This window comes from Numenius arquata, chromosome 7 (assembly GCF_964106895.1).
Source record: "Numenius arquata chromosome 7, bNumArq3.hap1.1, whole genome shotgun sequence".
Lineage (NCBI taxonomy): Eukaryota > Metazoa > Chordata > Aves > Charadriiformes > Scolopacidae > Numenius > Numenius arquata.
In genome coordinates, this window is record NC_133582.1 from 30977775 (window position 1) to 30989636 (window position 11862).

An 11862-nucleotide genomic window follows, 5' to 3' on the forward strand; every position below is an offset into this window, starting at 1 on the left:
ATCTGTTGTCCAGCTTCAAGCAGATTTTCTGGAGGGCTACGAACTTCAAAGATGAGGAAGTTGCTATGGATTTGATGAGAATCAGTTGGACTGAGGAGAAAGGTCTGAACTAGCACCTGCCTCCTGGCAGAAAAGCAGGCTCAGCTGTGACAAATGCTGCTTGGGAGCCATCAGTTGCCCAAGCCACGCTCCCTCGCCAGTTTGTGTGTCCCAAGCTCCAGAGAGACCACATGGCCCCAACAGCAACCAAGGGTGAAGCTCCACGGCCAGTGTCATTGCAGTGTAACGGTGTGGGAGATGCAGACAACCAGAAAATCCGGTTTCATCAGTTCCGCCACTCACGGCACAAAGTGTTCTCTGAAAGGCCAAGCCCAAGGCGGGCAGGTAATCCAAACTAAGAACGTCAGTCCAAACTTTGTGTTTGCCTTAGCAGAACTTAACTAATGAATAGATGAGAACAGAGATACAAATTCTATTCTCCGGATAGTGACTGGACATCTCCTTTAGCAAACACGAGCCAGAGGCACCACTTCCTGGGCACTGAAGTGGAAAAGCCAGGGAGACCACTCCCATTGATTTAAAATGGACTGGGAATTCATTCCAAACCTGCAGAGTTATTCAGCTTCAGCTGGATGTTTCCTCACAACTTGCGCTGCCAGTTCAGGAGAATTACAGCTCTACAACTCAGAATAAAAGGGTTTTCAGAATGTCTTACCCTTCACTAGGAAATAACCAAGATCAGGTGGCCATGAGATTCCATTATTTATGTAATGCCTCCAAATGTCATTTGTCTCCTAATATGAGATGACAGGTTTCACATGTACAGGTTTTCAATCAGAGTAGCATGCTCACCTTGATCCACTCAATACACACATTGCTAATTTGAGATAAAAGATTTATCACACAGATCCTGTAGTTAATTGGCTGCAGTAGCCCTCCTTTTTTGCTTTACTGTGTAGATTTATTTGGAATTTCTTTATAGATGTGCCAGTTTTCAAGACTGATCTATTTGGAGCGCAGGTTTCTTTTGGGAAGGCTTTTATTTTCACTTTGTATATGCTCAGCACCTCACAGTATGTGTTCCTGGTACTTACTTGAGGCTCCCATGTGTTCCTACGTGCTCACGCAAAAGAGCTTTTAATACAGAATTTATTGTTCGCTTTAAGGACCAATAAGAAAATTGGTCTTTTTGGTTATCAAGCCATACTTCATATACACAAAACTGTGTTCGTGACTTGAGCGAATTACCCTCTTGTACTGAAACAACCATTTAACTGATGTTTGTAAATAAACAGCAGCTCTTTCCCCTCAGTGATGCTTCTCTTCTACCAGCTCAAGGAAGAAGCATCCATCATTATTTGTCATTAGCGTCCAAGTATTTGACAGCAGCAGATAGCACACAAGAAGTCTAACTGTGACTCGGAAAATATGACAGGATCCCAAAACGGTTGAGGTTGGAAAGCAGCTCTGCAGATCACCTAGTCCAATGCCCCTGCTCAATGAAAGGCCAACTACAGCAGGTCGCCCAGGACTGTGTCCAGTTGCATTTTGAACATCTCCAAGGACAGAGACTTCACAACCTCGCTGGACAACCTGTTCCAGTGTTCAACCATCCTCAAAGTTACTTACGAGAATCTGGGGAATTATTTCATTATTCTGTTAAGATATAGTGATCGACACGGTCAAACAGTCTGCACTGGCAGGAGCCCCTCACAGACATGTTCCAGGAGTGGGGAAGACACACTGACTCTAGAGGATCTCTATAGCACTATGAGATAAAGGCAACTGGTGTGGTCTGGTTTGGCTAAATTGGTATTAAAATCATGGCTGAAACCCAAAGTAGCTGTTAAAAACTGCAAGCTCCATTTTGCCATTCCTGCTGCTTCCTCTCCTGAGAGCAAAGTCCCTGCTGAGCTTCCCAGGAGGTTGGTTTCTCCTCTCTCCAGCACGCTCGTACATTTGGAAGTCCTCTCCCGTTGACCTGCTCTAGGAAGCAGTGGTTTTTTAGTATGGCAGATTCCTCTTCTGGGCCATGATTTCTAGAAGCCCAGCTCCCTCCTCAGACAGTGAAAACCTGTCCTGTCTGCAAAGGTGTTAGGCAGAAAGTCAAGGATATCATCTGAATGTAGTTTGTAAAAAGAGAAAGAGAAGAGAAATTAAAAGTGCAACTCATGAAATGTAAGACATCTGGTCAGCTTCAGCTGTTGCAGAGCCTTTTATCAATTGCTTCACCTCAGAAGTAACAGAAATCAGGCACAGAGGTACAGTGCTCTAACTACAGTGCTCAACTATTAGAGGTGTGTAGAAAGAAATGTTGCTTAGGCAAAACTACAGAAATTCCAACAACCACCAGATTTTTGCTTAACTCAAATAAACGGTTGGACCAAGAGGACATGAAGAAGCCTTACAGGTCATTGCTGGCTTTGCCTTCTGACCTCTGACCTCAGCCCTATCCTTTTAAAACCTACAACTTTGTTTCTATATTTATGACATAATCTTGCATCTAGTCTGCGAATACACACGCTTAGTTGTTTTGTTGGTTTGTTTTTTTTTTTAATTTAAAACCTGAATAAAGACACATCAAAAGTACCAAATAGCAAAGGCACACTATACTCCCTCATACCGGCCACTCTCCTAACCCTCTGCAGCAGCTACGTTTTGTTTCCCGTGAGGCTGTTTGCTTCCTCTAGTCTTTATCAAGGTCTTCCTCCACATATTCCTTCACCTCATGTATTTGTCCCTGCTCTCGGATACAAAGGAGAGCCACAGCATCATTTTGGAGGGGGAGTCCTCCCCTCTTCCCCAGGCTGCAGCTCAAGGAGCACGGCTGACACTTCATCCATCAGACTCCTTTCATCATCTGTGTTTTGAGGCAACTCTAGTCGGTTTCTGCAAGAACCTCTCACATGAGGTTTGGGGTGCTTGATTTGGACTAATTTTGCTGGAAGTAATCTAACACAAGCTATGCTTCATCATAGAATCACCATAGAATGGTTCCGGTTGGAAGGGACCTTAAAGTTCATCCGGTCCCCCCGGCCCCTGCCCTGGGCAGGGACACCTCCCGCCAGACCAGGTTGCTCAAAGCTCCATCTAGCCTGGCCTTGAACCCCTCCAGGATGGGGCAGCCACAGCTTCTCTGGGCAACCTGTTCCAATGCTTAATGGGACAATATTGCAATCTCAGTTACAGAAAGGGTAAATCTCCTGTAGCTGTACAGAACAGAAGAAAAATCCAACATGGACATGAACAGAATGCCAGAGGTGATCCTAGACGGGGTCACTTTTCTATGACCTTACACAAGTTTTCAAAATTTGGCAACAATAGTGAATGTGACCTTTCCCCAGAGAGGCAGAGACAAGCAAGAAACTGAGTCTTGGCAAAGACACAAACTCCTAACATTATGATAACTAGAAGACACCCTTCCTGGAAAAGAAACACTTAGGGGCCTGAGGCCAGCATTTGATCTGTGCTAAGAAACGTTTGGATATTTTTATGAGCCACAAGTTCATCAAGAATCTTGCTCAGAGGTTAAACCTCACAGAAAAGACAAAATAAGGTGACTAAGGACTGTTCATATGAGCAAAGATGTACAGGAAGAGGCCCACGCCAGTGTGTTGATCTTGCATTATGGAAATCAATTAAGCATTAATTATAAATGTTCCCAAAGGTTAAGTGAAGTATGTCTTGCTACGGAGCCAGCAGCCTGATGGAGCTTCCTGATGCAAGTGGCTCCTGGGGCGGACGGAGATGCTGAGCTCCACTGCCTCTCCGCAGGCCCTAGGCATGGCAGGGGTCCACCACGCGCGGCCGAGGGGATCCTGAGGAACAGCCCTCCAGGACCTGCCCCACGCAGCCCTCAACACTGGGGAAACCCAGAGCCACCAACAGTTTGAGTCCTAAATAGCCTTACCCCTAGTCTTACCCAACTCAATTAGCAAGCCCCTCCAAGCTGCTCCCATCAGTGAAACTTTGGCCTTAATGAGGCTGGAGTGGTGGGATGAAGCTTTGACACACCGCTTCCTGTGGCACTGTTCCCAGGAGGAAGGCTGCAAGAAAAGGCCCCAATTTAGCTTCTGTTTGCTGAGGGGGTGGTAAATATAATGTTGATCAAGCAGTTTCTGCCTTCTCTTCTTTCCCTGTCATGCAGTTTCTGAAAAAGGGCTTCTCCTGCTCTGCGATATCTGTAGACTAAGGTGATTTGTCTCCAGTACTCCGATTATGTACAGCTTAATTATCTACTGACTAATTGCACTTGCCTTCTTGAATGTCTCCAGGTAACAGGAGTACTGCTTTCTTTTTGCTCATCGGGCCGTGAAGGCAACCAGTTTGTCTCATCCTTTCTGGTACTTCCAGACAAAGGGCCTTTCAAAAGCAAAAAAAAAAAAAACCAAACCAAAACCTGAACAGAAAACCTTAAGTAATCCCTCTTTCCACGCCCCGAATAAGACAAATATACGTGTGTGCATGTGTCCATCCCTTGGGTCAGCTCTTAATGGAGTAACTTGAATGTAACCACCCTGAGAGACGTACGTGTCCCCAGAGGGAGGAGCGGCCTGCCCACAGTTACCTTTTAAGCGATTCACGAAAAGGAATTTGCAGGAACGCGAGGTTAATCCCCGCAGCGATACCTGCTAACAGCAGCGCAAATAAGTAAGGGTGTTCTCCCTCACCGCGCGGGAATCAGGGTCGCAAGCCTTTCACCCAGGAATTGCCAAGCCCTTGCCGGAGGTAAGAATCACAGAATCTTCTTGGTTGGAAGGGACCTTTGAGATCATCGAGTCCAACCACAAAAAAAAAAAACAACAAAAAAACCCCAACCAAACAAACAAAAAACCAAAAAAACCCCCAAAACAACCAAAAAAACCCCACACCAACCCAAAAAAACCAAAAACCAAACACCAAACACAAAACAAAAACAAAACCCACACAAACCAAACACCCACAACCACACACCACCCCACCCACAAACAGATGCAAACCAACAATCTCGGGCACTAGAGCATGCCCTGAAGAGCCACGTCTACACGTTTCTTAAATACCTCCAGGGATGGCGACTCCACCACCTCCCTGGGCAGGCTGTTCCAGTGCCTGACCACTCTCTCAGTAAAGTCATTCTTCCTAATATCTAATCTAAACCTCCCCTGCCCCAACTTCAGACCATTGCCTGCCTCGTCCCCGTCACAAGCAAAGCAAAGCGCAGCAGAGTTGGGCGACGCTTAAACCAGATACAGAAGTTCGTGCTGCAGAGAAACAAGGAGCACCCAGTCCCAAGTGGCATCTCCGAGAAGGAGTGGTGACAGGGGGTAGATGGGGAACTAGCTCACCTGCACACCTGGGTGATCAACCCTTAGGTTGGGGTCAGAAGATATCACTTGGGACATCCCCTTTTCAACTTGTATCTAAAGCTAAAGTGGGAACCAGTGATAGAATCATAGAATCACAGAACAGTTTGAGTTGGAAGGGACCTTAAAGATCATCATGTTCCAATGCCCCTGCCATGGGCAGGGACACCTCCACTAGACCAGGTTGCTCAAAGCCCCATCCAGCCTGGCCTTCAACACTTCCAGGGATGGGGAATCCACAACTTCTCTAGGCAACCTGTTCCAGTGTCTCACCACCCTCACAGCAAAGAATTTCTTTCTTTAGTCAAGAAACCGTTGGTTTCCAAGGAGAGCAAAGAGAAGCACAGGCAAAGCGACCCAGCAGCCTCCGCTCGGTGTGGGAACACTCGGCACGTCAGCGCACTTCTAGCCACATCTGGTCTCAGCAGGCTCCGATACCTTCACAGATACACTTCTGGAATTGAGCACAGCCAGGAAGAGCCATTGTACTATGACAGGCAGGAAAATCCCTGCTCTGAGGATCCAAACGGATTACGAACCCAATAGAGACCCAAATCCTATTGGGAAAATTCTCAGGACAAGCAGATTATCACTCCTGCGTATTGTGTGTCACAGATACTCACCAAAACCTGACACACAGGCTGTTGCACTGTGTCCATCCATCAAGCAAGGTTCACAGGCCAAACCTACAGAAGAAGTTGGAGGCCCTGGTGGAGCATCTTCCCCTTTTTGGACTGCCAGCAGGTAACACCTGCCTGGCAAGAGGAAACAGGCCTTTATGGAACCTGAGCTGACCCACAGCTTGAAAAAAAAATCTCCTCCAAATGAAGGATCTTCCCCAACTTTCCCTGAAGAGGCTTTGCTAAAATCTCTTTGGAAAAATTGATTCTGGAAGACAAAAATTTGAGTAAATCTGAGCTAAAACGTATCTGAGAGACCCTGGGATGATGATACGAGCTGGTTATTGACTAAAATGCCAACAGTGCTTCAGGTTTTATGGCAGCTATCAGCCTGATGCTCCCTGGAAATCAATATTTGCAATTTAAATTTTGTATTTTGTGGGTTATCAGTTGAAGTTTAATGTCTGTTTCTCTTTCTTATCCTGTTCTTTGGGGGGATTTCCTCCCCCCCCGCCCCACCCCCAATCAGCAGGGTGATTATACACCACGTCAACACCTGTTTGCAGCTGAGCCAGTGGAATTCAAGAGCCCACACTGTCACACACCCAAGACAGCAATAAACTGGTATTTCCTTTTGTTATACCAGTTTAGCACCACAGCACGTGTGAGATTTCCCGTTCTGGGTTTCAGGGGACCAAATCCGACTCAGGACCCACAAGAAAATAAACACAGAATCACAGAATCACAGAATCTTCTTGGTTGGAAGGGACCTTTGAGATCATCGAGTCCAACCAAAAAAACCCAAAAAACCACCCAAACAAACAAACAAACCCAAATAAACCCAAACAAATGAAAAAAACCACCACAACACCGAACACCACAACCAAAGCAAAACAAACACCCACAACCACACACCACACCACCCACAAACAGATGCAAACCAACAATCTCGGGCACTAGAGCATGCCCTGAAGTGCCACATCCACACGCTTCTGAAATACCTCCAGGGATGGTGACTCCACCACCTCCCTGGGCAGGCTGTTCCAGTGCCTGACCACCCTCTCAGGAAAGTCATTCTTCCTAATACCTAATCTAAACCTCCCCTGCCCCAACTTCAGACCATTTCCTCTGGCCCTGTCATTATTCCCTTGGGAGAAGAGGCCAACACCCACCTCTCTACAACCTCCTTTCAGGTAGCTGTAGAGGGCAATGAGGTCCCCCCTCAGCCTCCTCTTCTCCAAACTAAACATGCCCAGTTCCCTCAGCCTCTTCTTGTATGACTTGTTCTCTAGACCCCTCACCAGCTTGGTGGCTCTCCTCTGGACACGCTCCAGCAGCTCAATGTCCTTCCTGTGGTGAGGGGCCCAGAACTGAACACAGCACTCGAGGTGAGGCCTCACCAGGGCCGAGTACAGAGGCACCATCACTTCCCTACATCCATGTGTGTGGGAGAGCAATTAAAAAACAAGACGGCAAAGCAGAGTATCCATCCCCAGCTCTTTCTGGACGTTTTTGGGGTAGTTCCTGTGCCACGGGATGGACATATTTCCCATCTGCCAAATGGGAACAATAACAATACAACAGTAACATTTCCCATTCCCACAGTGAGATTTGGTGAGTTAATTCATTTAATCCCCTTGATTTCTCTCTCCTGATGTTCTTCACCCTCCTCTCTTTGCTACAAGTCAAACTCAACCTAACAAATGAAAAATACCGAGTCCTCTCGCCCCACTCTCACAATCGTATTAGCCCAAGAAGAGCAGGCAAGCCTCCTTCAGACTTTGTTACCCTCCTCACCACTCTCACCTCCTTTTCTGTAGTCTTTTCTTGTGTTACTCTGGGGCAGGAAGCTCAATCCTACTTAACACAAGTGAAGTCTCCTGAGCAGGACTTTGAAACAGGGTTTCTGCCTTTCTAAGGGAGGATTCAAATCTACCTTGCAAACAAAGGACACTACATCCTGTCTCTAGCTCTGTTTTAGACCAAAAAGCCCACATCCGTGTCTTGTGTGGGGTCCCAACAGTCTGTGAACACCGCCTGGAGAAGAACTGTATAAAAAGCATAAGCATGTCTTTTCTGTGTCCCACCAACGCTTCCAGGGGAAGCAGGGAACAAGCTGCTCATCATGAGGCAGTTCCAGGTTTCCAGGTCGCTGGGGAACTCAAAGCTCAAACCGCTAGGAGTTGAAGACCAACCACTGTTAAAACAGCAGCTGAGCAGGGGCTTGAGAGCCCCCATTCTGCCTGGAGAAACCCCCTTCCCTCCATACGTCTTCTGTCCAGCACCAAACTGGGGCACTGAACTGTTCTGGAAAGAGTTCACCTGCAACACCAGACTCAGAGGGGGAAGGCTTATGATTAGACAGCATCTGCCAGGTAGTTTACTCCTGTGAGAGCTGAGCCATAACATCCCTCTGAGATTTATACTGCCGAAATAAAAAACATCTAATTGAGCAACAAACGCCTTATTTGCTCTCGGGCCCGAAGCTGACCAAAGCTACTCTCATGAAGAGCTGCCGCTGCAGGAAGTAGAAATTACCAGGGAAAAAAATTACAACACACGTGGGAAGACAATGCCAAGTAGCTGAGAGAAACGGGTAAGTAAAGTCAGTTATCAAATGCAGGATGAAAAGACAAAAAAGCTTCCTTTTGTAACTCCGCTTTCGCACTGCTCTCATCCAGACACTTCATACGTTGGCATTCGATGAAGTTAGACGATGTGCTCAGCTGTTTTCAGCAACTGGGCACTGATATTTATTTCAGAAATAAAAGGGCCTTGTAATTCATTTGCAAGGCTCTACGCGGTTAATTCTTGATGCCTTGTAAATGCTAATTATGAAAGAAGATGTTAAAGGGTTCCTTAGGAAATCAATACTTTATTATACAATAATTGCATCTGCAAGTTTAATGTTCTTCATAAGACTCCAAAAGAATGGAAGAGGTTGGGAGTTCAGATGATGCAAAAGGTGGCTGCACGACCTGGAAAGTCATCAAGAATTTGATGCCCAGTAAAATGCCCAGATGTCATTAAAATATTTTGAAAAATCCACCAGTTATTATGGAAAGCAAACTGCTAGTACATCTGTCTAGATGGCACCTCGGCACAATATAAATGTAGGCACACCTGTAATTGCAATGGTTATTCCATTATTCGTCCAAGAGCTTTGACTGTCTCTTCACCTGAAGGATTTGTTTCTCTCAGGAACAGCATTTCAGTTCTGTCCCCCCTCATCTTCCCCTGGTTCACTCCCAGCTCGTTCCAGCTTTCAACAGAGGAGCCGGCGAGGAGCAACCGTTAGGGTTATAAGCCCTGGAGACAGGATAGAGCTGAAAAATCATTCTTCCAAGAATTTCTGGGTCACTGTCTAATTGATACTAGCATTAGCATGCTTCATATTCATGTTCCAACTCCACAGGCAGTACTTACTCTGCAGCCAGCCATGTGGGACTGCTCTAGGCGGTGAGTGGGAACCCAAAACGACTCCACTATATCAGCCTAAGAACGCACCAGCCCCGAGAATTTTACAAGAGCAAAACAGAGAAAAAGAGTCTCTCTTTCACTGCGGTCTTCAGTGCAGCAGTACATTCCTCTGTTTTTCATTACACACTTTTTAAAAGAAATATTCCATGTTACTTGGCTTATTAATTTGCAAAGAAACTACAAGTTATTTCCTTACATCATGATGGGTTTTTAAATTTTTTTAATTCTTACAGGCTATAAAAATCCAGGGACTTCAAAGGAAATGAGTTTAAGACTCAGTATGTTACAAAAGGAGTCCAGACCACGTTCACAAATAAGATATCTTTTGCTAACAGCCAAGTATTTCACAGGTTGTATTGTAGCCCGTACTTTGTTGAGAAAACGAATGAGAAGCGAGTAGTGATTCATAAAACAATCTGTACATTTAACGCACGATAAAATAAGATAGTATTGCACAGCTTTTTCGGAGAGCCAAAAGGCGGTGCCTTGTGATCAGCGAGGTCGTCAAATAAAAACACAGTAGGAGGGGGGTGTAACGCGGAACTGCTGCAACCACTCCAAACATTCCTCTTTCCGCCAGCAACTCACTCCCTCACTCAGCACATCCAAAGCGCAACGTGAAAATTTAATGCATCCCCCCCCCCCAAAAGTCATGAAAAAAAGACAATATGTGCACATGTTCACATGCGTATGCGGTATTTCTATGTGAAAGGATGTTACTTCTGCGCTTCTGTAAGAATTTCTGTTTTGACGCCTACAGGGAGGTCAGGGGGAATCTGCCTCAATACATCAGCCAGATGCTGAGGCAGGGGGTTGCAGGAATTTCGTTTTTCAGGAGAAAGCGTGGTCTTTGCCGAACACAGCAACACCCTCCCCCAACCCCCCCCCCCCCCCCCAAAAAAAAAAACCAAACAAAAATTCTCAAAAGTAGGAATCCTGGCTCATTGAAATATCCTCTCTTCCCCTTTTGCCCAATGATTTCTGCCACTTGCCCGTGACCAGCAAGACATAATATACATTCATTTATAAAGGAGTGACACATCACTGCTTGACACCCATAAGCACAATATGACCTCATTCAAAACCATGAAGGGTGAAGAGCTCTATGTGCTCCATAGACCCTCCTCTTCACTGCATATAGAAGATGCCCCACTCAACACATTGTAGTCAACACAGGGAGCAGAAACCGACCCATGACCTCTGTTCCCAAGCTTTCCTGACAGTATTACTGACACACGGGATATACTTCTTAAAGACAACTCAGCACCCAGATAGGCCCCGAGCTACGTGTCCTGACTGGCTGAGTCCTTTTGAAAACCTAACCAGGAATGCTGCTGTGGAGCGCTTTGAAAATCTTGCCCTCGTTGTGGACCCTAAAGAAAACCTAACTCCAAAAGTGAGCTTTAAGGGGATGGCTTCTCCAGATTTGAACACAAGATTGATACAATTTTAGGAGTCCAGGCATTGAAATTAGATGTTTAATTTAAAAGAAAAAAAAGAAAAAAAATACTGGCCAAAATTCAATAGGAATATATAAAGCTGCTTACCCTCAAATTTTCCTTTCTTCAGGGTCAGCATCCACCAGTCTCCCCTGGCATCTTCACAGCTGCCCGGAAGCCTGAGGACACAATCCAGGCTTGTCAATCCATGCCACAAGCAAAACTCTCCTGCCGAAAAAGCCTGTTAGCTGAGACGACTCAGAACTTATGACTGAAAACGTGTCCTTCTGACAACCAACACCTGTGTTTCAGTCAAACACTGAACATTGGAGACCATGAGAACCCTGCCATTCAGTCAGTTACCCAACAGCAAGAGCTTATCTTTGAGCTAGTCCATAACGTGTAACCAGCATCGCTGCCTGAAGAAAGGAAACAGCAAGGTAAACACCTGAACGTTTTTTCTATTCTTCTGCACAATGGAAACCACAAGGGGATCTTATCATCCAGATGAGGTGTGGAAGGAAATGAGATTAGCTTTATAAACACAGTGTCCACCAGGAATAGCTAATTAGGCATATTACTTCCTGCTTAACCAAAACACTAGGCCCATTTCAGACTGTGGAACAGCAAGAGGCATTTCAAGGATGTAGGCAAAACAGATTTGGCAATAAGTGTTTTGTCTTAACAGCGAGACTGAAGTGGGAAGAGGATGGAGACAGTGGCTGCTAGAAGGGCTGCCCAAGCCCTACCAAAACGGCCATGCCATCACAAGCTACTTTTGAATAATGGAGGGTCTACGGATGCAGCTTAAGAAACGCAACTCAACTCACCCAGTGATCATCCTACAGATCAATTCTGACAATAGTGTTGCTTCCCAAATGGCCTCAGAGATTTCAGGACGTGGTCTCCATATTTCTCAGGTATGCACCTTTTCCTTTCCTCAGACACTAAAGAAGTGTCTCCAGTCCCTCCCAGGCAGAT